The sequence below is a fragment of the Daphnia carinata genome, chromosome 4, assembly GCF_022539665.2.
Source record: "Daphnia carinata strain CSIRO-1 chromosome 4, CSIRO_AGI_Dcar_HiC_V3, whole genome shotgun sequence".
Taxonomy (NCBI): Eukaryota; Metazoa; Arthropoda; class Branchiopoda; order Diplostraca; family Daphniidae; genus Daphnia; species Daphnia carinata.
This window is the reverse complement of record NC_081334.1, coordinates 8,751,547-8,774,270: the sequence shown is the minus strand read 5'-3', so window position 1 is coordinate 8,774,270 and position 22,724 is coordinate 8,751,547. Positions and strand designations below refer to the sequence as shown.

Below are 22,724 nucleotides of genomic sequence, written 5' to 3'. Positions count from 1 at the left end.
CTGGAATAATAATTTTGTATTTCCAACTAAAACATTAACTACAAAACAAAACACCCAAAGTATTCAGTCAGTGGGATCACGTTCGGGAGGCGCGCCATGAAGAAGATATTCATAAATCTGCCAGACATTCGTGATGTCCCAGCGTTCGGCCCTCCCTTCCTGGAGACGCTCCTCTTGAAAACGAGAAGACGTTGGGGTAGGATGATAAATATCATCACCCGACTCCAGCCACCAAAGTAAACGGGCAAACTTGAGCGGGTAAACGTCGCGATAACGCGCGTACCCTAGATGACTCCTCCAAAAAAAAAAAAAAAAAAAAAAAAAAAAAAAAAAAACCATAAAAACTGACAATGACTAAAATAGGGAATAAAAAAAAAAAGTTTAAAACGAACAAATTCGCCCTGCGGCAAACACACATGTCACAGCGACAAGACGCAACGAAAAAGAATTCAACCCAACTCCAAGACAGAAAATGGAATATATTAAAATGCATGAAAACCAGTTATCAAATTAATCAAATACAGAAAACAAAAAACAAGAACATACGGAAAAAGAAAAGCAACATGAAGAACTTCGAAAGATTTTGCATTTCGCAAAATGAAAAATCTAAACTCTCCCCAGTATCGCAACAGCATTACTCCTACAAAGTTTCGCAAAAGCAAAGTGTATCATCAAAAACTATTAAATCATCTCAAAATGGCAAACAATTACATCAAAGTCTACGACTATGAAGGTACCATCATCCCCAGAAGGATAGAAAAATTATACAAAACAATAACTGTCAACAACACCGAGAGTGAGGATAGTCAACATGAGTACAGAGAAAAAGAAAGTGCGAAAAATGCGGGTGATAACGAACAATTAGTGCAATTCATAGGATGGAACGGCATAGAAACAGAAAAGAACAACTGCTTCATAAATGAAAAAAAAGTGAATAACAACAGTGAATCAAGTGAAAATGAGAACGAAGGGTTAACGGCGTATAGTGGAATGGAACCCGATTTTGAAAGTGACTACAGTGTTGAGTTCACAAAAGGATACGACAGCGACAACTATCTTCAATGTGAACCAGCGGAAAAACGTAACAAGCCAGACGACCAACAGAAAGAAACGGAAGCGTGTAAAAACTGTCGGTTAAAAACGATAGCATCGATTTCGGCGGCCCGAGCAGAAAAAATTCAGCTACGAAGACAAGCCATAATAGACCTAGAAGACGGAAAACTTTCATTATCGATGATGGAAGCTCCACTATGGGTAATTAGAAAGTGCATCCAAAATAAGATACAAGTACAACAAGGTTGGCCAAGACAAAAGATGGCCACGTTTCTCAACGAGAGATATGAGGCAGAACAAACGCTGCTCCATACAAGCGTAAGAAGAAGTAGGTACGACGTTACAGACCTTCTTCTATCCTTCGGAGCGAACCCGGAAATACTTTACCGCGGAAAGACAATCGCTCATACCGCAGTAACTATAAGCGATCTACTATTACTACGAATTCTAAAACACCACAACTGCGAATTTACAGCCCGAAACGGTAATGGAGAAACCCCATTAATGTTGGCAATTGTATACGAAAACCAAGAGTGCGCAAAGTTAATATGGTCGCCAACTAATATCAACATTGACACACATCAGGGCAAAACCGTTTTGCATTATCTAGCCGAGTATGGTCTTGAAAACCTAGCTACCCAAATTTGTGCAAAAAGAATCATCAACATCAACCAACAAGATGATTCAGGTGACACCGCTTTACATTTAGCAGTAGAATTCAATCAAATTGACATGATTGAAATATTACTGCTACATGGAGCAGACGCACGGATAAAAGACTCCCACGGACACACAGCACGAGCAAAACCATGCAGTAAAAGAGCACACGCCATTTTTGAAAAATGGGAACAAAATCATAACGGTAAATCCCTGCCTAAAACTAGAAGAAAAGAACACCAACAATACAGCCGCGAGGGAAATGAAAAAAACATAATCAACATCGCCGAAATACCGGGCATAAAGAAAAGCAAGAACAAAAGGAAGAAAGAAAGAAGAAGTTATACCAACAACCTTAGTAAAACCACATACAATTCGTTTTCTTAATTTTTAGGTGAAGGAATCAGTTTATTCAACCATAGCCATCATTTGTATTCATAGTAGCAACTGTAGCCGGTGACGGAAAAAGAAAAAGGACAACAAAATTTAATAAAAGTCTTGGGTGAAGGAACCAGCTTTATTATTCATCATTATACAATTGGAGGACCAATTCTTCTTATCGAAGAAGGGGAGGAATGTAACGAGCCCAAAGGCTATCCAAAGACAGCCACACCTCTTACATCCCTCAAGCGTTTCACAAGTGAAAGTGAATGTATCCCCTCCCATTTTACCTTCAATATGTGTGTTCTTTAGTAGTATAAATACCGCATGTTTGTACCTTGTAATTTGGAATTGTTACGACAATCTACTGTAATACACGAGGTTCGAAACATTACACGCCGAACAACAGATAAAAGCAGCCTTAGAAACAAACAAACAACTTCAGACAGAAGCAAAAGAAACGAAAGAAATCCTTAGAAAACCTTAACCGAAAAAGCCGGTTTATGATCATCAGCAGCAAGGTAGAGAAACATATGACAAAACTACATCAACGAGGGGTTTAGTCAATATTAATAGCACGATAAATACAGTACAGATTGGCATGAATGCATTCATGCCAATCTGATACTTTACATCTTAATCACGAAGTGGTATTCGTTCAGCAAATAAAGATTATCTTAGAAAAGGACCCTATGAATTACACAAATTGATTATGATACCTTTTTCACAGAAGGAGCAGATTTTCCGCGGCTTACAATTCGAGACAAATTTCAGCTGCCGATCAAATGAATTTCAGCAGGAATGCCGCCAATAGCATCGACGGTATGAGAAACTCGACGAATATCCATTTCAACGATTCACTGTTGTTATCCAACACTAATGAGAATGCGTTCTAGATCAAGGAGCAGTTGGTGTTTTTGAATCAGGTTCCTCGAAAAGCCTTCGTCATTATGGGCTTAATTGTCTCAACTATAGCAATCGTAGGGGTAGTGGCCAACAGACAGTCCTTTTTATCTTTTCGAGGTGCTTTTTCAATTTCCAGTTGTGTCTCAAAACACTTAAGTGTTAGGTAAACAATGAATAATCAATGGATTCTAACTTTTTGATTTTTAATTGCAGATTCAAAAGGCTATTAAGACCTCATCCAGCAAATACGTTCATCATTAATTTGTCTTTAACCGACATGGCAGCATCAGCTCTTCATTCGATGGCTTCCTATTCAAATTTTCAACAGAGATATTACTAAAAAAATATCCCGAAAACAGGATCACAAAAATGGCGTTCTCTACTCAACTAAACGACAAGGAAGACTGAGAAGTTGCTAATAGCTTTGCATGACGCTACAAAAATTGCGCCTTCACCCACACTTTCAACAGATTTATAACAATTAAATCTAAGTTTTGCTAACATAGATTACGAACTAACTTTTACACAGTTAAGATACACCCGAAGCTACTGCATCAAATTAAAGCATAACGTAACTAATTATTAGGCATTAACTTAACCAACAGCCTTAGCGTCTGAACGTGGTGACCGAATAAGTGTACAATAGAATATAACTAGTTAGGTAAACGACGCTTATGAACTGAATTTAAACTAGTATTTCATTCAACTGCATCAAATTGAGAATATTATGCAGAGCTATGCGCATATTGTTCCATTCTTTGAGACAAGTAATGTAAATACAGTGTTATCACTGCCACTTGATCGAAAAAGTTGACATTTGTACCGATATACAAAGTTAGCTTACACCAACTTTGAAACTCTTAACTCCATTTTGAAAAGAATTTGTGGAACTATTGGATATTATTTAAACCACTTGAATTTTGTAATGTTTACCAAGTTCTAATGTTGGAACCTATCAAGTTAGTCAAAATACTTGTCCAATTTGAGGCGTGGAGCAATGTTCATCGCTTGAAGTTCTTGAAAGAGAAGCTTGCAAGCGTAGGGAATACGGATGGTAGAAACAGAAGCACTTGATTTGCAATAGTGACACCAACCAAAATATCCCATGAGACCACACTGATTGCAAACATCAACATCAAACGCATCACTCGAGATCATCAATCGCTCCAAGATTAGCATGCTACAAGAAAAATACGATCAGTAAAATTTTAATAATATCCATGGTCAGTGACGATTTATGCAAACCTAGATCCGTACGCGATGAGGCAAACACGTTCCATTTCACCAAGGCGAAGGCCCCCATCGCGGGCACGACCTTCGGTAGACTGCCGTGTCAGGACAGCTCGTGGTCCACGCGAACGCGCATGCATCTTATCCATCACCATGTGCTTCAACTTTTCATGGTATACCTAACAATTATTAAGTAAATTAAATCCGTACACAATTATAATACGATCGCGGTTTGCTTATGTACAGGTCCAAAATAAATATAAGCTGTAAGCTGCTCCTCTGTTGTTCCAGAAGTCAAACACTCTTTACCCTGGTAATTGTATCCATGCTTGATCAGTTCTTCACTAACGTCTTGGACCTATTGTAAAACAATGACATGAAAAAATCCAGCTGCGACGGTGGTCGTCTATGCCGGTACAACAGTCTAGGTTATGAAGTTACCAATTTTGTATTGTTTGATTTCTCTAACCGTAGGCCATATATAATCGTCCGAAAAGGAAAACCAGCTGTAATAGAAAGACATGCAAGAACTGGCAATGGCTTTCGGTCATTTGAAGACTTCACTCATGACGGGCTGATAGAATTCTTGGATGTGAATGAAGAGAATGATAGCAACATTGCTGTGTACGAGTCGGATATCACCGTAGAGACGACTCATCTTGAAATTGAGCCATTTACTTTGCTTGGCGTCTGTGCAGGATTAATCCCGTATCCTCATCACAACCAAAGTCCGCGAAATACTTACCAGTGCGCCATGGGCACACAGGCGATGGGTACCATCGCGTGCAACCAACGAAATCGAATTGATTCTCTCCTCTACAACTTGGTTTACCCACACAAACCAATGGTTAAGACACGCACGATTGAGCACGTCAATTTCGAAAATATTCCAGCTGGCCAAAATGCTATGGTCGCCGTGATGAGCTATTCTGAATTCGATCTGCAAACATCAACATCAAATGCATCACTCGAGATCATCAATCGCTCCAAGATTAGCATGCTGGAAGAAAAATACGATCAGTAAAATTTTAATAATATCCATGGTCAGTGACGATTTATGCAAACCTAGATCCGTACGCGATGAGGCAATCACGTTCCATTTCACCAAGGCGAAGGCCCCCATCGCGGGCACGACCTTCGGTAGGCTGCCGTGTCAGGACAGCTCGTGGTCCACGCGAACGCGCATGCATCTTATCCATCACCATGAGCTTCAACTTTTGATAGTATACCTAACAATTATTAAGTAAATTAAATCCGTACACAATTATAATACGATCGCGGTTTGCTGATGTACAGTTCCAAAATAAATATAAGCTGTAAGCTGCTCCCCTGTTGTTCCAGAAGTCACACACTCTTTACCTGGTAATTGTATCCATGTTTGATCAGTTCTTCACTAACGTCTTGGACCTATTGTAAAACAATGACATGAAAAAATTCCAAACGATTGTTAAAATTCGCACCTTAGATCCGCCAAAAGCGGTACCGTAGTGAAACTTTACTTCCATGGGCCCCGCTTTTCCAGCCAAAAGTTCAATCAGTTTACCGACTGTCATGCGAGATGGAATGCAGATCGAATCCAGAATAGCTCATCACGGCGACCATAGCATTTTGGCCAGCTGGAATATTTTCGAAATTGACGAGCTCAATCGTGCGTGTCTTAACCATTGGTTTGTGTGGGTAAACCAAGTTCTAGAGGAGAGAATCAATTCGGTTTCGTTGGTTGCACGCGATGGTACCCATCGCCTGTTTGCCCATGGTGCACTGGTAAGTATTTCGCGGACTTTGGTTGTGATGAGGATACGCAATTAATCCTGCACAGACGCCAAGCAAAGTAAATGGCTCAATTTCAAGATGAGTCGTCTCTACGGTGATATCCGACTCGTACAAAGCTACGTTCCTATCATTCTCTTCATTCACATCCAAGAATTCTATCAGCCCGTCATGAGTGAAGTCTTCAAATGTCCGAAAGCCATCTGCCAGTTCTTGCATATGTCTTTCTATTACAGCTGGTTTTCGTTTTCGGACGATTATATATGGCCTACGGTTAGAGAAATCAAACAATACAAAATTGGTAACTTCATAACCTAGATGTTGTACCGGCATAGACGACCACCATCGCAGCTGATGTAAACGGCTCTTGTTAAAAATGGGGATAAATGGAAACAAAGGTGTTGATGTAGCCGTGGCGGCGAGCCAGTTTGAAATATCGGATCAAGCGTTCCTAATCTTTGACGAGTCCTAGAATATTTCCTAAAATACGAATAGATAATGCAGTGAAAACAATCGTAATTAATGAGACATCTATAAAAATTAAAAGAACCGTTGAGGAAAACAGTGTATATAATCGGGTCGCTGATCTCTTCCCCACTGAATAGATTAATATCTTCAACTCCCATATTCTGTGCAATCCGGATGATGGGTTCTTCCTCTGCCTCCGTCGTAATATGAGTCATCACTGCCAGATTTTTTACTAGCTCGCATCCCTAAATGATATCACCATAAAGGCCATATTAAATTGTTTTACGTTTCGGGGGAACACAAATCACATTTGTTTTAAAGCTAATTAGTTTTACCTCTCCTTCAGGTGTATCTGACGGACACAACATACCTATCAAAAGAATTTTTAAAAATTGAAATTATATAAAACTACGACATTTGGTAACAAAGAGAAAGTATTGTCACCCCACTGAGAAGGTTGGAGAGATCGGGGACCAGATACTTTGCGTGTCTTTTCGAATTGAGAATTAACCCGAGTCATCATCCCAAGTCCAGAAATGTAAGACAAGCGGCAAAGCATTTGTGTGACGCCTTGCCTATCCATTCGGAAGCGTTTAATCGTCCAATTTCCCTAAGGAAAATAAAGTTACGGATTTTGAAGATCGAACCAAGGGAAAATTGAGTATTACAGTAGCAATGGCATTTTCTAACCCCAAAGTTATATGATCGGTCCTTATATGTTTAACTGCATCAAACTGGGCCACCTTAACCTTGGGAATGTTTTTGTCCGCGATTGCCTTTAATTCGAAATTCATCCGCTTGAACAAATCTTCGAACAACAGGGAAAGTAGTGAACCCGCTAACTCCATGCGCTTGTTGCCATAATAATCACGGTCGTCAACTGACGTTGGATCATTTTCGGCTTGAATGACCTGGCGAATCATCAAAGCTAAATACATCGCTTTAGCTTTAAAGTTGAAATTTTCCACCTATGCAAATATGATAATTATGACATTGCACATCCATGAAAACGTAAAACCTTACCGGAACGTGGGCTAACACGGCGGTGGCAAGCATCTCTCTAGCCTCTTCCACAGGCGTTTTCTTTGGACCCCCCCAAAAAACGCTTTTGGCGCAGTTTGTTGCCCAAATACCTACAGTAGGCATTCCAAAAAGATTATTATGTGCATAAATATACAGAATTTTGAAGATGTATTGGATACTTCAGTGCTTGCTGTTGAGTAAAGATCGATGCGCGCACACATTCTTCTAAAGAAGGCGCAAATGCCGTCATTACACGATCATCAGTGCCAATCATTTGGACTATTTCTTGATCAGCCAAAATCCCCATAGCTTTAAAAACTATGACGACAGGGACATCCTTGAAGTGTTTGAAAGAAAACAAGTCAGCCTATGCTTACAGAATAGCGCATCACAACATTACATCCTGAAAACTATTTTGCTTCAAATAGTATTTTCCTTTATTCATGATCACATTGGTGCGCGTTTTCGTTCCGTGCGTGCTGCTGGTTACTTGACATGACATGTTTCCTTTTCTATCTTGCTCAACAATCATCCGATTTTTCGACATTTGTTCTTGAATTAAGATCACCTAAAATTGACTGATGTGAAAAGCTTGACTAAACAGCATTTTACCAAAATTGTTTTTACCTTTTCATTTCCCCGAACAATGAAATAACCACCACAATCATATGGACATTCATTCTTTTTTGCCATTTCTGCAGGTGAAATACCAGTCAATGTGCAGTTTGAGCTCCTTAACATGATGAGCATTCTTCCAATAGAAATACCATTGCATATAACTCTTTGCTGTCCCCTGGTGTTCTCGATATCAACAGTAACTGGAGCTGAATAAGTCATGTCTCTTAACCTACACTCATGAGGAGTGGTCAGCCGAGACTATTTAATTCAAACGGCATATGGAATAAAGGCTGATATTTTAAAGGATTTTTTAAAAATTATTACATGGTTCACGTCTTCTATGGAATCTGGTTTTCCAACATGAATGTCCAAGTACTTAAGGTAGAATGTTTGATCAGCATGGCTCACTACCTTTTCATTGGTTTAATAATTTTCTTGATGTCCACATTGATGAAGTAATTGTACGAATCAATATGCTGTTCAACCAACCCTTTGTTCTTGAGAAAAGCCGGAACCAACTTCCATTTTTCCTGTTAATTTGACAAAAGATTAGCTTCCTCAGTCACTAAGAGAATATTAGAATTACATCAACAGTTTTAATTGGTTCTAATAATTTTTCAAGATCTCCATAAACATCCCTGCGTGATTCTCCCATCTTCTTAGTTTCACAGTTTTTGTCACAATTATCTGCTTTATTATGTCTCACAGTTCGGCCAATAAATCTAATTGTAAAATGTCCGGTGTCATCTAATTCAATTGTTTCACAACTTACATCGTCTCACGATCTTGTTCTTTCTCAAAATGTTCAGCGGAACCTTTAAGCCCACGCTTCTAGCACGTGGAAGAAATTGGTCCCCAATCCCAATCTCAAACACGAGTGTATCAAGAACACTAATCAAAGTGAAAATGCCGATAGGGTTAAGAGTGAGGACAAAGAGTGACGCTTTGCTTAAACGTTGCCAGTTTGCGAAATTCGCGTAGCTGCCATTTATAAGATTTGTCTCCACCCCTTTTTTTCGAAATATTATTGAAATAATATCACCATGGTGTACTAGCACGGTGTAACAACTCTTTGTTATAACGGCCTATCTCGGCTGAAGCCTGTTTGGGGTCTAGGTTATATATTGTCAGAGACGCCTAGTGGCCGATATTGAAGTAAAAGGTAAAGGCTGCACCTACTTGAAAAACTTTCTAAGTCCAAACAAGGGGACGTGTCCCATTATCCCATTACCTGTTGCATATCAAAATTAACTTCTAACCTTTGTGTAGTTATATTATCGTATTTTTATGTTTAGTTCGTATAAAATGTGGGAGACGTGGAAAAAAATCTTGTTTTTACTTGTTGTTTGTACGCGCCGCGCGTGGCCAGTTTATGTTAGGAAAGGAGAAAAAAGGAAGATTTATACTGGGTTCGAACTCGAGACTCCCGTACTGCAATTCTATCCATTAGACCACTGTATTTGTAATTACTGTCCTACCGCGATACTAGTACATCTCCTCAGTACTTCTAAATGGTTCCGATGGTGGCGTCGGCTATATCTAACCAGACTTGCCGCGATCGCGATCAAAAATTGATCGCCGATCCGATCTCCGATCAAAAAATTGATCGCCGATCCGATCTTTTGAAAAAGATCGGAGATCGGATCGGCGATCCCAAAAAATTGATCGCGATCCGATCGTTTTTAGCGATCAAACTTTTTGCCATCTAGCTGTAGATTTTCAGCCGCAGGGTTCTATTTCACTGCTATTTATGCGAATGCCAATTGAAGGAAACTGTTTAGTGTTCACCCTCAATGGCCGCCAGTGACTGTCGCTGTGACAGCCAATGCTATTTTCGCGAAACAGTGTAAATTTTTACCGTTAGATGCTGCACAAAAATGATCGCTAAAAATGATCGGCAAAATTTGATCGCCGATCCGATCTTTCGCAGTTTGATCGGATCGCCCGATCCGATCAAACTCAAAAGATCGGATCGGAGATCGCGATCGGAAAATTGATCGGCGCGGCAAGTCTGTATCTAACCTCAGTTAGGCCACACCCACCTTGTCAGAAAACAGGCTTCATTGGAGATAGGCCTTAAAATGGAGAGTTGTTACACCATGCTAGTACACCATGATAACCTACATTACATCTACACCAAAATAAAAAAAAGGAGCTTCAATGTTGCACCAGAGTCATAGAAACCTGGTTGCTCTACGCTATATGTAAATGCTACAAGGGTTTGTGGTGACTTGTGGTCCCATTCTGGCAGTTAAATAGCGAACCTAGCGGTTTTGGTGGAGTACTACATGGCCCCCAACCAATGAGCTATGTCCTGCCAAAATTTCGACAGCCAATCATAGCAGACCCGCCAAACGAGGGGAAGTACTTTAGTACTTTACTCCATCGGTTTGGACTTAGAGTAAATGGATGGCCAAGTCAAGCGTGTCTTTCAAGCATGGCCTACTATAATAACGGCCTATCAGCGCACAATACTTCTTGCGCAAATAAGTTAATTGCCAGCGGCTTAATAGATATAATACTAATATAAAATTACGTAATATAAAATTTTAGTACAGAAGTGCAATGAGTGGAAAAACAGTAGAAAGTGGAACTTGGCGCAACGCGTGGCCAGCATACGTTAGGAAACTGAGAAAAGAAATTACAGCGACTAGATTCGAACTAGAGTCTCCCGCACTGTAATCGGAGGTGCTATCCACTAGGCATTTTAACTGATGTTTAGTTTGTAGTTTTTTTAGGGTTTTCCTTTAAGATGTTAGGATATCTCTAATTCTAGTCAACAGATGGCTCTTTGTCGCTGCCAGCTCCGCCCACAAAATCGGTGAAATCGGGACCACAAGTCACCACAAACCCTTGTAGCATCTACACACAGCGTAGAGCAACCAGGTTTCTATGACTCTGGTTGCACGTATATCGACAGTTTCTCGTGTTAGCTACAGCTATAGTTACGTCTGCTGTTGTTTACTTTCGTGCATTGATACTGTTGTTGTACAAGTGTTTAAATAACCATCGTTTTGATTGTTTTCGACATGTCACCGTGTAGACATTTTATGTTTTGTAAAGTTTTCTCTGTTCTACTGAAAAAGTTCATCATGTTGAACTGAAATGGAATATGTGTCCATATTCCTTAAACACAATAGTTGCTTAATTCTTTTGTTTGTATTGCAGTTACAGGATATTTTTTTCAAAATGGGACAGAGTAGTGGGGTGCAGGAATACTGCTTAAGATGGAACAACCATCACAGCATGCTAGTGTCTGTGATGGATGCGCTTCTTCAAAAGGGTAGCCTGGTTGATGTTACCTTGGCTGCCGAAGGGAAGTGTATTCAAGTGCATTGTTTGGTTTTATGTCCCTGTTCTAATTACTTTCAGGTACTTAATAGTTTTATTAATAGCCTGCTAATCATTTGTGATATTTCATTTGACCATACTAATAAATGTTTTCGTTAACAGGAATTACTTTCATTACATTGGGACAAACAAGCTGAGGTATTTCTAAAAGATGTCAAGTTCAATCACCTGCAAGCACTTGTTGACTGCATGTACAGAGGAGAAGTGAGTGTATCACAGGATCAACTAACGGCATTTTTAAATACAGCAGAGGCCTTAAAGATCAAAGGGTTAGCTGATGGTGACCCAACCATTGCTTTCCTCGCTTTTCATTTCTTCTATAATTTCCCCAACAACCTTGCCTCCGACATGCTCTTTGGATATTGGCTCCTTTTCTTCACATTTGCCTTTACCCGTTTTCTCCATCCGTTATGATAGTAAGCTTATTGAATCGATAGAAAAATAGCTCGTTCCATTGCAACATTAGGGCACTCTTTTGCCCTATTTCTTTCTTTCAACCAGTCACAAGGCAAGCGTATTGTACGAGGGTCAGTGCAAATGAGCTAGGAGTTTACATGGCTTGGGAGGGCGCCAACTGGTAGGATGAGAATGAAGCATAGAGCACGAGGAGAAAGAGGCTGACACGTTGTTGTTTTCTCTTTCTCTCTGCGTTTTCACCTTAAAGTTCAGGTGGAAGATTCAAAGAACGAGAAATCGGAAGTGGATGTGGAATCCGAGGGAGAAGCTACTAAGAACCGTTGTGTCTGTTGCGCCCGCGGCTATAACCGGCGCGACAACCGCGACCGCCACACCCGACTCGAGTGCGGAAGGCCAGGGCGTTTCCGCTGCCCCATCTGCCCACTGTCTTTTACGCGCAAGAACAACGTGATTCGCCACATGGCGAGGATACACTCGAGGCCTTCTTCCGAGTTTTTATCTTCCTCTTTTTAACACTATCAGTCGGGTTTTCCCTCCTCGGCTTCACTTTGCCTCTCGTCTACTATGGCTTCCGCCATCCTCCACTCCTCCCTTTTTTTATAGCCCACAACTCATCGCTCATTCTGCACGTCTCGACTGTTGTGCTACTCTGTTAGTGAATGAGTGTCTATATGTGTGATATTTTGTTTGTGATGCAGAAAGGGAAACAAATGGGAACTACCTTTCTTCCTATCGCTTTCCTACTACTGTATATACCAATTGTTCTCTTGAAGCTACCCATTGTCTACCAAATTTGTATTTCCCTGCCATATATTTACGCATAAACTAGTCGTTCCATACAAGTGTGGTTTATAAATGGAATCTCAAATACAGCTATAATGCCGTTACCAAATCCATTTGTTTTTATTCTTTATCCCATTCAGCAAAGAAAAGAAAAGACAATTTTGGTATGAGTTTTAAAGCAGTGCATGTTCTAAAACCAAACTGTGAATACGTACAAACAACATTCACACACACACACATCATTCGCAACAAGAATTTTGACTAGATTACTGATACCAAAGATATACACATTTGCACGCACACATTCACACAGACATGCACACAATTTTGGGAATACACGCTTCTACTAATTTAGGGTAAAGGGGAATTTCATGTTCTGGAACGTTTCTCGTCAGGAAGAGGGACCTGGAGTATTTTCTTCCCGCTTACGCTTACCCTTCAAGTCCTTTGGCCTTTCTCGAGATGGTAACTGGCGCATTAAATTTGTAGACTTTCCATCCTTGAAACGCTTCTCGACAGGGAGAGTTGCTGGGCCCTCCTCTGTCCTCTTACGCTTAGCCGCTGGTTTGGCTAGTACCACCGTATGATTGGCAGTTGTTTGGGAAAGACCGGGAGCTTTAGTCTTAGCCACTCGTTCGGACGCTACCACTGTACAACTGACAGGTGCCTGTGAAAGAATAGGAGCTTTAGTCTTAGCCGAATTTGTATGGATACTTAGTTTTTGCTCAGCCTTGGCCTCAGCCAATAGTCTTTGCTGAGTCCGCTTCCTCTTTGACTCCAACTCGCTTTTCTCTTCCGCTGATTGTATCCGTGTCATCCGAACGGGTGGTTAAGGACTTATTTCCTTGTGTCTTTCCTCCACCGATTGGACGGCTGGTACATACAGTACCTGCCGAAAGTTTCCGGACAGCCGAGAGCGGCTTATGGAAAAACCGGTTTTTCTTTAAACTCTTAAAAATATACTAATCATCGGACATAGATGATTCTGAAAATGAAATTTTTCCTTAAGATTAGTTTTATACATGATTTCTTGGGGGGAATTTTTCTTTCACGGGAAAGGCCCTTTAAAATAGCTGGCAAAAGTTTCCGGACAGTCGAGAGGGCCAGTAATAAATGGGGCTACTTTGGCTCTCATGTACGCGACTATAAATGGGGCTACGAGGGCGTTTTTGGGCCTAAAAAAAAGCATCATTTAAACTATAATCTAATATGGGATTTTGCATATCATGCCATATGCAGAATCAATATAATTTTGAGTTAAAAACGGCAAATTTTTATTCCAAGGATATTTGCGCTATCTTCTCATCCCGCATAGTTGCCGATTTTCCTACTTCGAAATATATCTTTGTTCCCAGCAACCACAAAAGCCCCGCGGAACTCATTCAATTTCCGTATTCACAACGAATCAGTGGTCTTTACCTATGGCATAAGTATCGACAAAGGGAAGTTATAAGGGAGATGAACTGGGGTTTTGCGAAATGATCAAAAAAGGTGCACAGAACAAGGCTAAGTGCGAAAAACATTTATTTCTTATATTATATTTGAAGAAGCGATAGTAGTTCAATAAACAAAAATTGTGAAAAATGAACTTTATTTAACGGGATATTAGCAATATATAAATACTAACATAATCCGAAATTAGATTGCTACCGAAAAAATAATCAAAGATTAACTAGCGTACATACGCTAACATTGTTTGAGCTCGGCAAACCTTATAGAACGTAACGGTTTCAGCAACCTTTGTACATTCCAACTTCCACGGAATAGGAAGTTGAAATACATTTTGGAAACAAATATAAAATTTGTAGGAACATGGAATTTGAGCGGAGAAAAAGGCCCACTTTTAAATTTGGAAAAAAGTGGGCCTTTTTCGTGTGGGCCTTTTTCGTATGGGCCTTTTTTGCGGGCCTTTTTCGTCCGGGCCTTTTTCGTCTGGGCCTTTTTCTCCGCCAATCCATAAAATTACGTAACACTTACTTGGGCATAGACTACTAAGGAGCAACTAAGACAAGTAGCGAATATTACCCAGAAGGGGACTTACGCTCAACTTGTGCGGAAGAGGTAGCGGCTAAGAAGGATGCTGAGGTACACACGAGATAGCTCTCTCAAGGGACGACTAACTACTGCGAGTTGTCGATGGCTTTTTATACGTTAATCATCCTATGGGACAGTGTTAAAAGATAGACGGCGATATCGGGCGGTATCGGGCGATTTTGGGCGCCCTGGAGAGGTATAGGCGGGCAATTTCGGACGGTATCGGACGAATTTGAACGATAGCTAAAAATCAGTCGGGCAACTTTAGTCCATTTCGGGCAATCTCAGACCAACCAAAATAAATCTATTTTTAGCCGACGTACCGGGACATGTCTTCGTTATTTATTATATTTTTAAAGGTGTCTTAAAACTAGGTTAGTAAATGAAGGCTTTAAGTAAAAAAAAAGGCTACAGTTATAAAATTCTAGTCTATTTGAAAAAGAGAGGGTAAGAAGGGGCTTCGCTAGACGATTCGTTACATCGCTCCCCGTCATACCAGATTGCGTCCTGCAATCCAAAAGAAATTTAGGGTTCTCTTGGGCGGTTATTCTGCGGTCGGTACACTGCTGTAGGAGGGGGGCGCGTTTACAACAACATTTCCATATTAAACCACATTAAACCATATCAAACCACGGTACCTCACGTCCGAGGGCATAGCAGCCGCGAGCGAGTAAAAGGAAGACAGCGATAAGTAGAATGATAAACGAGTAGACTTTAAAATTCTTGAACCAATTGGTAAAAGTGCCGAGACCGGCTTTTTCAGCTGCCGAAACGACGTTTGCCGATGCTCCTGTGTTTAGATTTGGCCCAGTCGCGGCATATTCATTCATGGCTGCTGTAATATCGGCCATTACATCCATGGGGCTAACCAGCGTATCTGTATATGCGGGATTAGTTTGATGCTGGTACTCGTAGAAATCGACGTCTTGGTAACGGAAAGCGTCGGCTAGGTCACGCTGCGTAACGACGACGGATGCTACGACCAGTTGCCACGTGTTATTACGGTAGGCATACGGTTTATCGTTGAAATTAACGATTCCACCAGCCCAGTAGCATGGTGTGAACTCCGTTAGTTTCCAACCGGATCGGCCGATGGTAGAATTTCCGAACCACGGCTGTGGCCCACAAATGGTGATGTCCATCGTGAAAGTGACCGTTGTGGGTGTGCATTGAACGGCTGAGACGATGTTTCCGGTTGCGATCAGTTTCACGCACTGACGGAGACCCAGTTGTGTGGCTGCCAACCATCCATTGTATTGAGCAGTTGAAACAGCTTGTGCGTGTTTGGCGCGGCGCTGGTCGCATTGTATGCTCTGGACGATTCGGATGAGTTCGTTCTCGTGGCGGATGGCGGCATCTTCTAGATATTGGATCCTAGCGTTTTGCCGGATGTTGATGTCTAGGAAGTCGTTCGCGTTAGATGTGCTGTTTTTGATTATTGAAGGCACGGTGGCTGCGGCTGGGCCCAACGGGTATGTGATGATGAATAAATGGTTGTCTCCAACAACGGTCCAACTGTCGATCTTTTTGTCGCATTTCACTGTCTGGCAACGTGACATCCGACGTACATGAAAGTCTAGTTGTTTGGAGTCATCTTGGAGAATCCAGGTTCCGTTTGTTGATGATTCGTACCAGTATCCTACACCTTTTTCTATTTGCCTGAGGGAGATATCGGTTGTTTTCCCATATGTGTCGATCCAGAATAAGGTGAGGTGATTATGAGATATTGAACCGTGCGACACGTTGGCTTTTCCCATTGGTGTGGTAATTATATCGCCTCCATCGGATCGGGAGAGGACGACTTCTTCCAACATGCAGTTGATGGTGACCGCAGTAGTGGTCCTTAGCCAATATCCTACGTCGTCTGGCTCTTGATTGAATACCCATTTGTTTTCTGATATGGTCATTGGGCTCTCGTTGCATCGCTTTGACTGCCTCATGATATCGCACTCTACGGCTGTTGTTTCCATGGCGATGCGTTCCGGGACGATTATGGCTTGTCCCACGTAATTGATTGTGATGTGTTTGATTGATTTCCATCTGCCGCAGATATATCCAGGGAAGTTGAAGGCTGCCTTTTTTTCGGTCATTACTCGGTAGTCCACCTTAGTGTGAGGAGCGCGCGTGGCAGGCTCGCACAGACCGTCGGAGAATTGGAGAAGTCCAACTCCCGTCGGGTTATTGCAGTTGCATGTCGTGGTTTGGAATGCTCCTGCCGATGAGAGCAGTAGCGTCAGCGTGATAAGGGTCAGCATGATCTACGTAACCATAAAAAACATCTTCGTTTAACTACCATATTTCTTGGCAGTACTCTTTTACTTTTAATACAATTATTGAAGGGGGGTAACATATACGTATGGAACAATGAGGGACACAAAATATCTTGGGCTATTTAGCCTTATGAGGCTGTATCTGATCGGGTCTAAAATATCTTAGCTTATATGGGGGGGGGGCAGCGGTTGGGGGTACTGGTCGCGCTAAAGAATTACAGGAGGAACATGGCAATGCTGCTGTGGAGAGAGGATGGGGAAGGAAAAATTCATGAAGAGAAGGTAGAGACAATAGAGAGGGAGAGGTGGTACAGAGCTACGGTGACGTACGTTCGCGTACGCCGTTTGTATCCGTTTTTATTCTAAACATCCTGAACGGTGGGCGGAAGGGAGGGTGTTTGGGGGAAAGAAGGTTTGTTGGAGGGGAGTTTACACGCAGGGGGGGGGGGGGTAATTTAAACTCTTGCGGGAGCGTGAAGATGGACCTGCTGGGGTGGGGGCTAGTGGAGGGTTTGTTTGAGTAATGGGGGTGTTCGACTTGTATCCGTTTGTATACTAAACATCCTGAATGGTGGGCGGAAGGGAGGGTGGTTGGGGGGGTAAAAGGTTTGTTGGAGGGTAGCCTGCACGCAAGGGAGGGTGACTTTAATTATTGCGGGAGCGTGAAGAAGGGCATGGTGGGGTGGGGGTGTGTTTATTAGAGATGGCTAGTGGAGAGTTCGTTGAAGTAAGAGGCGTGGGGAACTTTTATCCGTTTGTATCCGGAGCATCATACAAGATGGCGGAAGGGAGGGAAGGTCTGCGTGATCGTCGTGTCACGCGTGTAAAAAGTTGGGACATGGGTTTACCGTGGGACGTGGGGAGCCGGCAGTAAGGTGCTTAGTTCGTATGGCTATATGGAGAAGGCGAGGGAAACATAGAGGGCGCACCATATTGTTGCCCGCGGCGTATCCCTGGGGTAGAAAGAAAGAAGTTCGGAAAGAAATGGTAGTGTGGGAAAAGAAAAAGGAGTCGATACGTGCTTTCATATATGTATCGTCTATGTAGTTGCAGTCACTTTGTTTTTTTTTTTGCTTTTTTTTTTTTTTTTTTTTTTTGTTTGTTTCGTTGTTTGTTTATTTCTTGTTTGTTTTCGTTTTGGTTTTGTTTTTGTTGTATCATTACTGTATTTATTTATTTATTATTATTATTATTATAATTTTTTTTTGACCAAGGAAGTTAAGAGGGTTTTTTTTTTGTTTTTTTTTGTTTGTTATTGTTATCATTCAGCACATTACATGTTTAGGACAACAAATACAATGATAATGGAAAACACAAATATTAGTAGTGTTTCCCTGGCCGTGGGCAGCCATCCTTGGCTGGTTGCTGGTAGGTTGCTCGGCTGAGCCTCCAGCGCCTTCCTTGCTTTGTGGATGAAATCAGTAGGTGGCCATTCCATGGTAGGAAGGCCGAACGGCGTCCATTTTATGTTGCTAGTGCCGTTCTTCAAACGGGTCACATAGCGATCCAATGCCAGGAACTTCCCCCAATCGGTGTTTCCGAATGCGTCCTCGACCAAGTGGTTCAGGCTGCCGGGGTTTGAAAAGTAAGCATCTAAGTCCGAGTCTGTTAGGCTTTCGCCTATTTTCTCGGACGGGGAGCGGTCGTCTGGCAGGCTGGCTGTCTCGTCGTTGTCGTTTGAGTTGTCCAGCTTGATGGTGCCGTTTAAAGGGGTCCCCTGCTTCCAGATGTTTTCGATGAAGCTCCAGTCTTCATCGGTAAGGGGTTCCCATTGAACGGACATGATTGTTCTGTTGGATCTGGAGGTGAAGTGGATGCTTGTTCGTCGTTTTTGGGTTGCTTAAATACTCCTTTTCGTCCCACTTGCAATGTGGCGTAAAGTTCATGAACTTGTTAAGGCGTTGCATCCTGGTTGTAAACGGTCGCGACGGTCCCACTTGAGTGTTTGCTGTAGCACTTAACCTTTTTTATTAGTTTATTGTTTTTTTCCTAAGGTCAAAACAAGATGTTTATAAGGCCACCACAAATCCGCACTGCTGTTCGTATTTTAGTTTAAATTTCTGCTATAAGACGTGTCCTTGGCCGGATCGTTGACCTGGCACGCAACCGTGGGAGGTTTTCATTCGGGGTTTCGGTAGGGTTATAGCCCACGTGTTCGGGAACCACGTCGTCTGGGGTTGACACGGTTGCACTCGTTGGTTCCAATGTGACCGCACTCTGAGGCGTACTATTTTCTAGCTCTATATCATCCGTAACATCGCTTCGTTCCACAATATTCTGGTCGAGGTCGTTTTCACTATCGGATTGTTCCTCTACACGAGTTTGAGTAGCGATGTGCTTCCGGAATCGGTCATTTGGTACTGGTGCTCCCGGCCGTGCATCATGTAGTAGGGTGACTCTTTGGTGGAGGAATGAACGGATGCTCGGTACGCAAAACAGATTTCTCCCAATACGTCTTCCCAATTATGATGTTGCCCGTCTACGAGTTCTTTTCTTAACACAGTCGTGAGGGTCCGGTTAAATCTTTCCGTTTCCCCATTGCTTGCCGGGTTATATACCGTAGTGAATCTTTGTTCGATGTTAAGTTTTTTGCAAAAGTATTTAAAGAGACCGGAGGTAAAATTCGGTCCTCTATCTGAGACGATAGCTAGTGGGGGCCCATGGGTCAAGACAACATTTTTATATACACATTCGGCCGTGGTACGGGCAGTTTCGTCGGGTAGGGCGACAGCAATTACGTACTTCGTGAAGTAATCGGTGAAGACGCAAATACAGTTATTTCCGTTAGGGGATATTGGTTGGATGGGGCGTAAAAAATCTATTCCTATAATCTGAAATGGGAATTTAGCTAGTTCATGTGGGAAGAGGAAGGCTCTGAGGTTGGAGTTAGTATTTGCGATGCAAGTTTCACAAGCAGAGCAGTATTCTTTTATATCTTTTCTCATCGTGGGCCAATAGTAATTATTTTTAACGTTTAGATAGGTTCTAAAGAAGGCAAGGTGACCTGACATAGGTTCGTCATGCATTTGTTTTAGTACTACTCGACGTAAGGTAAGGGGCAGAATAACTTGGGGATTTAAAATATTTCTCTTGCTTTTTGCCGTCGGTGTTTCTATTCTATAAAGCACACCGCTTGTAACTTGATAAAAATTAATTTCTTTTGCCCAAATTGGCATATTTTTTTCGTTCTCTTCTGAAAGAACTCCGTCGTCCAGATATTTCCTTATTGCTTGGCATAACGGGTCTGCTGTTTGGCCAGCTATGATATCTATTTCTACGTTATCCTCACGAATATTGGCGACGCGAAGGCGTGACAAACAATCGGCGTTTTGGTGCACACGGCCTGGCCGGTACTTAATTTTGTAATTGGTACCGGCTAATAAGATAGGCCAACGACCTAATCTGCCGTTGTTGTCTTTCTGTTCTTCTAACCACTGAAGGGGGCGGTGATCGCTAATCACCGTAAATGGTTTATCTAGTAAATAGTGTCGGAAATGTTTAATAGAGAATACAACGGCTAATGCATCTTTTTCTACTGTGGCGTATTTTTGTTCAGCCGGTTTTAGTTGCCGACTTGCGTATGCTATGGGTTTCTCTACACCGTTCTGTATCTGTGAAAGGACCGAGCCAATGCCATAATCGCAGGCATCGGTGAATAATAAAAATACGAGATCAATGTTAGGGTAGGCTAATAGCGGGGGAGTGATTAAACATGTGCGGAGTTTTTCGAAAGCTGTTTGGTCGTCATCAGTCCAAACGAAGGGCTTGTTTAATGCATTTTTATGGGTTTTTGCGGTCAATGGTTGGGCAATTGCCCCGAAATTTTCGATGAAACGCCGGTAATATCCTGCTAGGCCTAGAAACGATCGCACTTCTTCCGCTGAGGTTGGAATTTTATAGTTGGCGATTTTGTCTATTTTATCTGGGTCGGGACCGATGCCGTCGGTAGAAATAGCATGCCCAAGCTAATTTACTGATTTCTTCATAAATTGACATTTCTTGAGTTTTAATTTTAGTCCCGCGTTTTTAATTAAAGAAAAGACTTCGCGAATGTCGCTTAGATGACTTTCGAAGGAGTCGGAAAAAATAATTACGTCATCCAAATATACTAGAGCTTTTTGTCCTGCTACATCTCTAAGTATATGGTTCATTAATCGTTGGAAGGTAGCCGGCGCATTACACAATCCAAAAGGCTTTCTAATGAATTCATAAAGATTATTTTCTACGATAAAGGCAGTTTTTTCTTTAGATGATTCTTCTAGCTCGATCTGCCAATATCCTGAAGCCAAATCTAAAGTTGTAAAGAATTTCTTTCCGTATAGTCGGTCTAGAGTGCTATCAATTCTCGGAAGTGGATAAGAGTCTTTTTTTGTTAAATTATTTAGTTTCCTATAGTCGATGCAAAAACGAATTTCTCCTGTTTTCTTAACTACCAAAATTACTGGTTCTGCCCATGGGGACGTGGAATGCCGTATTACGTTTGCTTGCAACATTTCTTTTATCTGTTTCTCTAATTCCTCTTTTTAGCCTTGGCCTGCACGGTAAGGTCGAAGTCGAATAGGTCCTTTTCCCTCTGTGTCGATTACATGTGTTATTAGACCTGTACTTCCTAGCCCAGAGTCTTTTGTCGCGAATAAGTCGGTAAATTCGTTGAGAAGTGCCGCCAAAGGTTTTTTTATATTTGGGATCTACATCTGGTTCTGGCACGCACTCCTTGTCCGGAGGATTCGCCTAGGAAGCAGACTCTTGACCTGATGAAACTTTGCTTATCAGTTGACAAGAGAATTCTACCTCTCCTATGGAACTATCTCTCGGCAGAGTATGTGCCCTATTAGATTTATTTTCCACGACGATCTGATATTTCCCGCTATCTTTTCTAGCATCCATAAAATTGCCTATAAATATTCCCTCAGGTAAATCCATACTCTGGGAAAACAAAAAGAGAGAGTTGGTGTCCATTTCCTATTGTGCACATCGTATAATTCTACGTCGGACTCCGAGCAACTTAGTTGATGTTCCGACGCTATTTGATTAAAAATATCTATATGTAATAGGCTTCTGGTCGCGCCAGTATCGAACAATGCTTTGAATGGAATATCGTGAATTTCTACCGAAAGTCGTGGGGCTGCTGATTTACTGAATGCTGTAATTTTTGCAACTGATGGTAACAGTTCAGAGCTTACTGACCTATTCTCCGACGACCCCTCTCTATGGCCGGCCCTTATTCGTTTCCCTGATTCATAGAGTCGTTAGTTTCGTTGGGCCTTATTAAGTTTCTTTTATTGGGACAAGAACTTTGCTATATGGCCCAGCTGTTGGCAAACGTAACAGGTAGATGGCGTACCTGGTGTTGTCTGCCGTTTTAAATATCGAAAGCAAGATCGGTGCTATGGTTAGTGAGACCGCAGTTGGAGCACCCTACGGCGTTTTGCATTGACCTGTTTTGTTGGGGACGTTGCTGACCTGAGATATTTTCGTCGCCTTGGCCGAAGGCGTTTGTGAATGGCTGGCAGAATCCGCCTGTTTGGCCTTGGCGAGTGAAAGTGTTGCGTGGGGCGGGGTTTGAGAAACTGACTTGTTTTGATTGGTTTGGGGAATAATTGGAGTTGCTTCTTATTGGTTGGCGGATTCCATTCTCTTGGCGGAAGTTTGTTCTCATGAGGTTGCCGAGATTTGTAATGACATCCGTTAGGCGGTCGATTTTGTTGTTTAAATCAGGAGATGTGTTTGTTTCTTGTCGAGTGGGCTTCGTGGTGGCTATCT

At 41.9% G+C, this 22,724-nt stretch overlaps 1 pseudogene; it reads right to left on the bottom strand.

Moving 5' to 3' along the window:
- Window positions 1-3,957: 3,957 nt before the first annotated feature.
- LOC130687587 (DNA-directed RNA polymerase III subunit RPC2-like) lies at window positions 3,958-8,361 on the bottom strand (annotated as a pseudogene).
- Window positions 8,362-22,724: the final 14,363 nt, after the last annotated feature.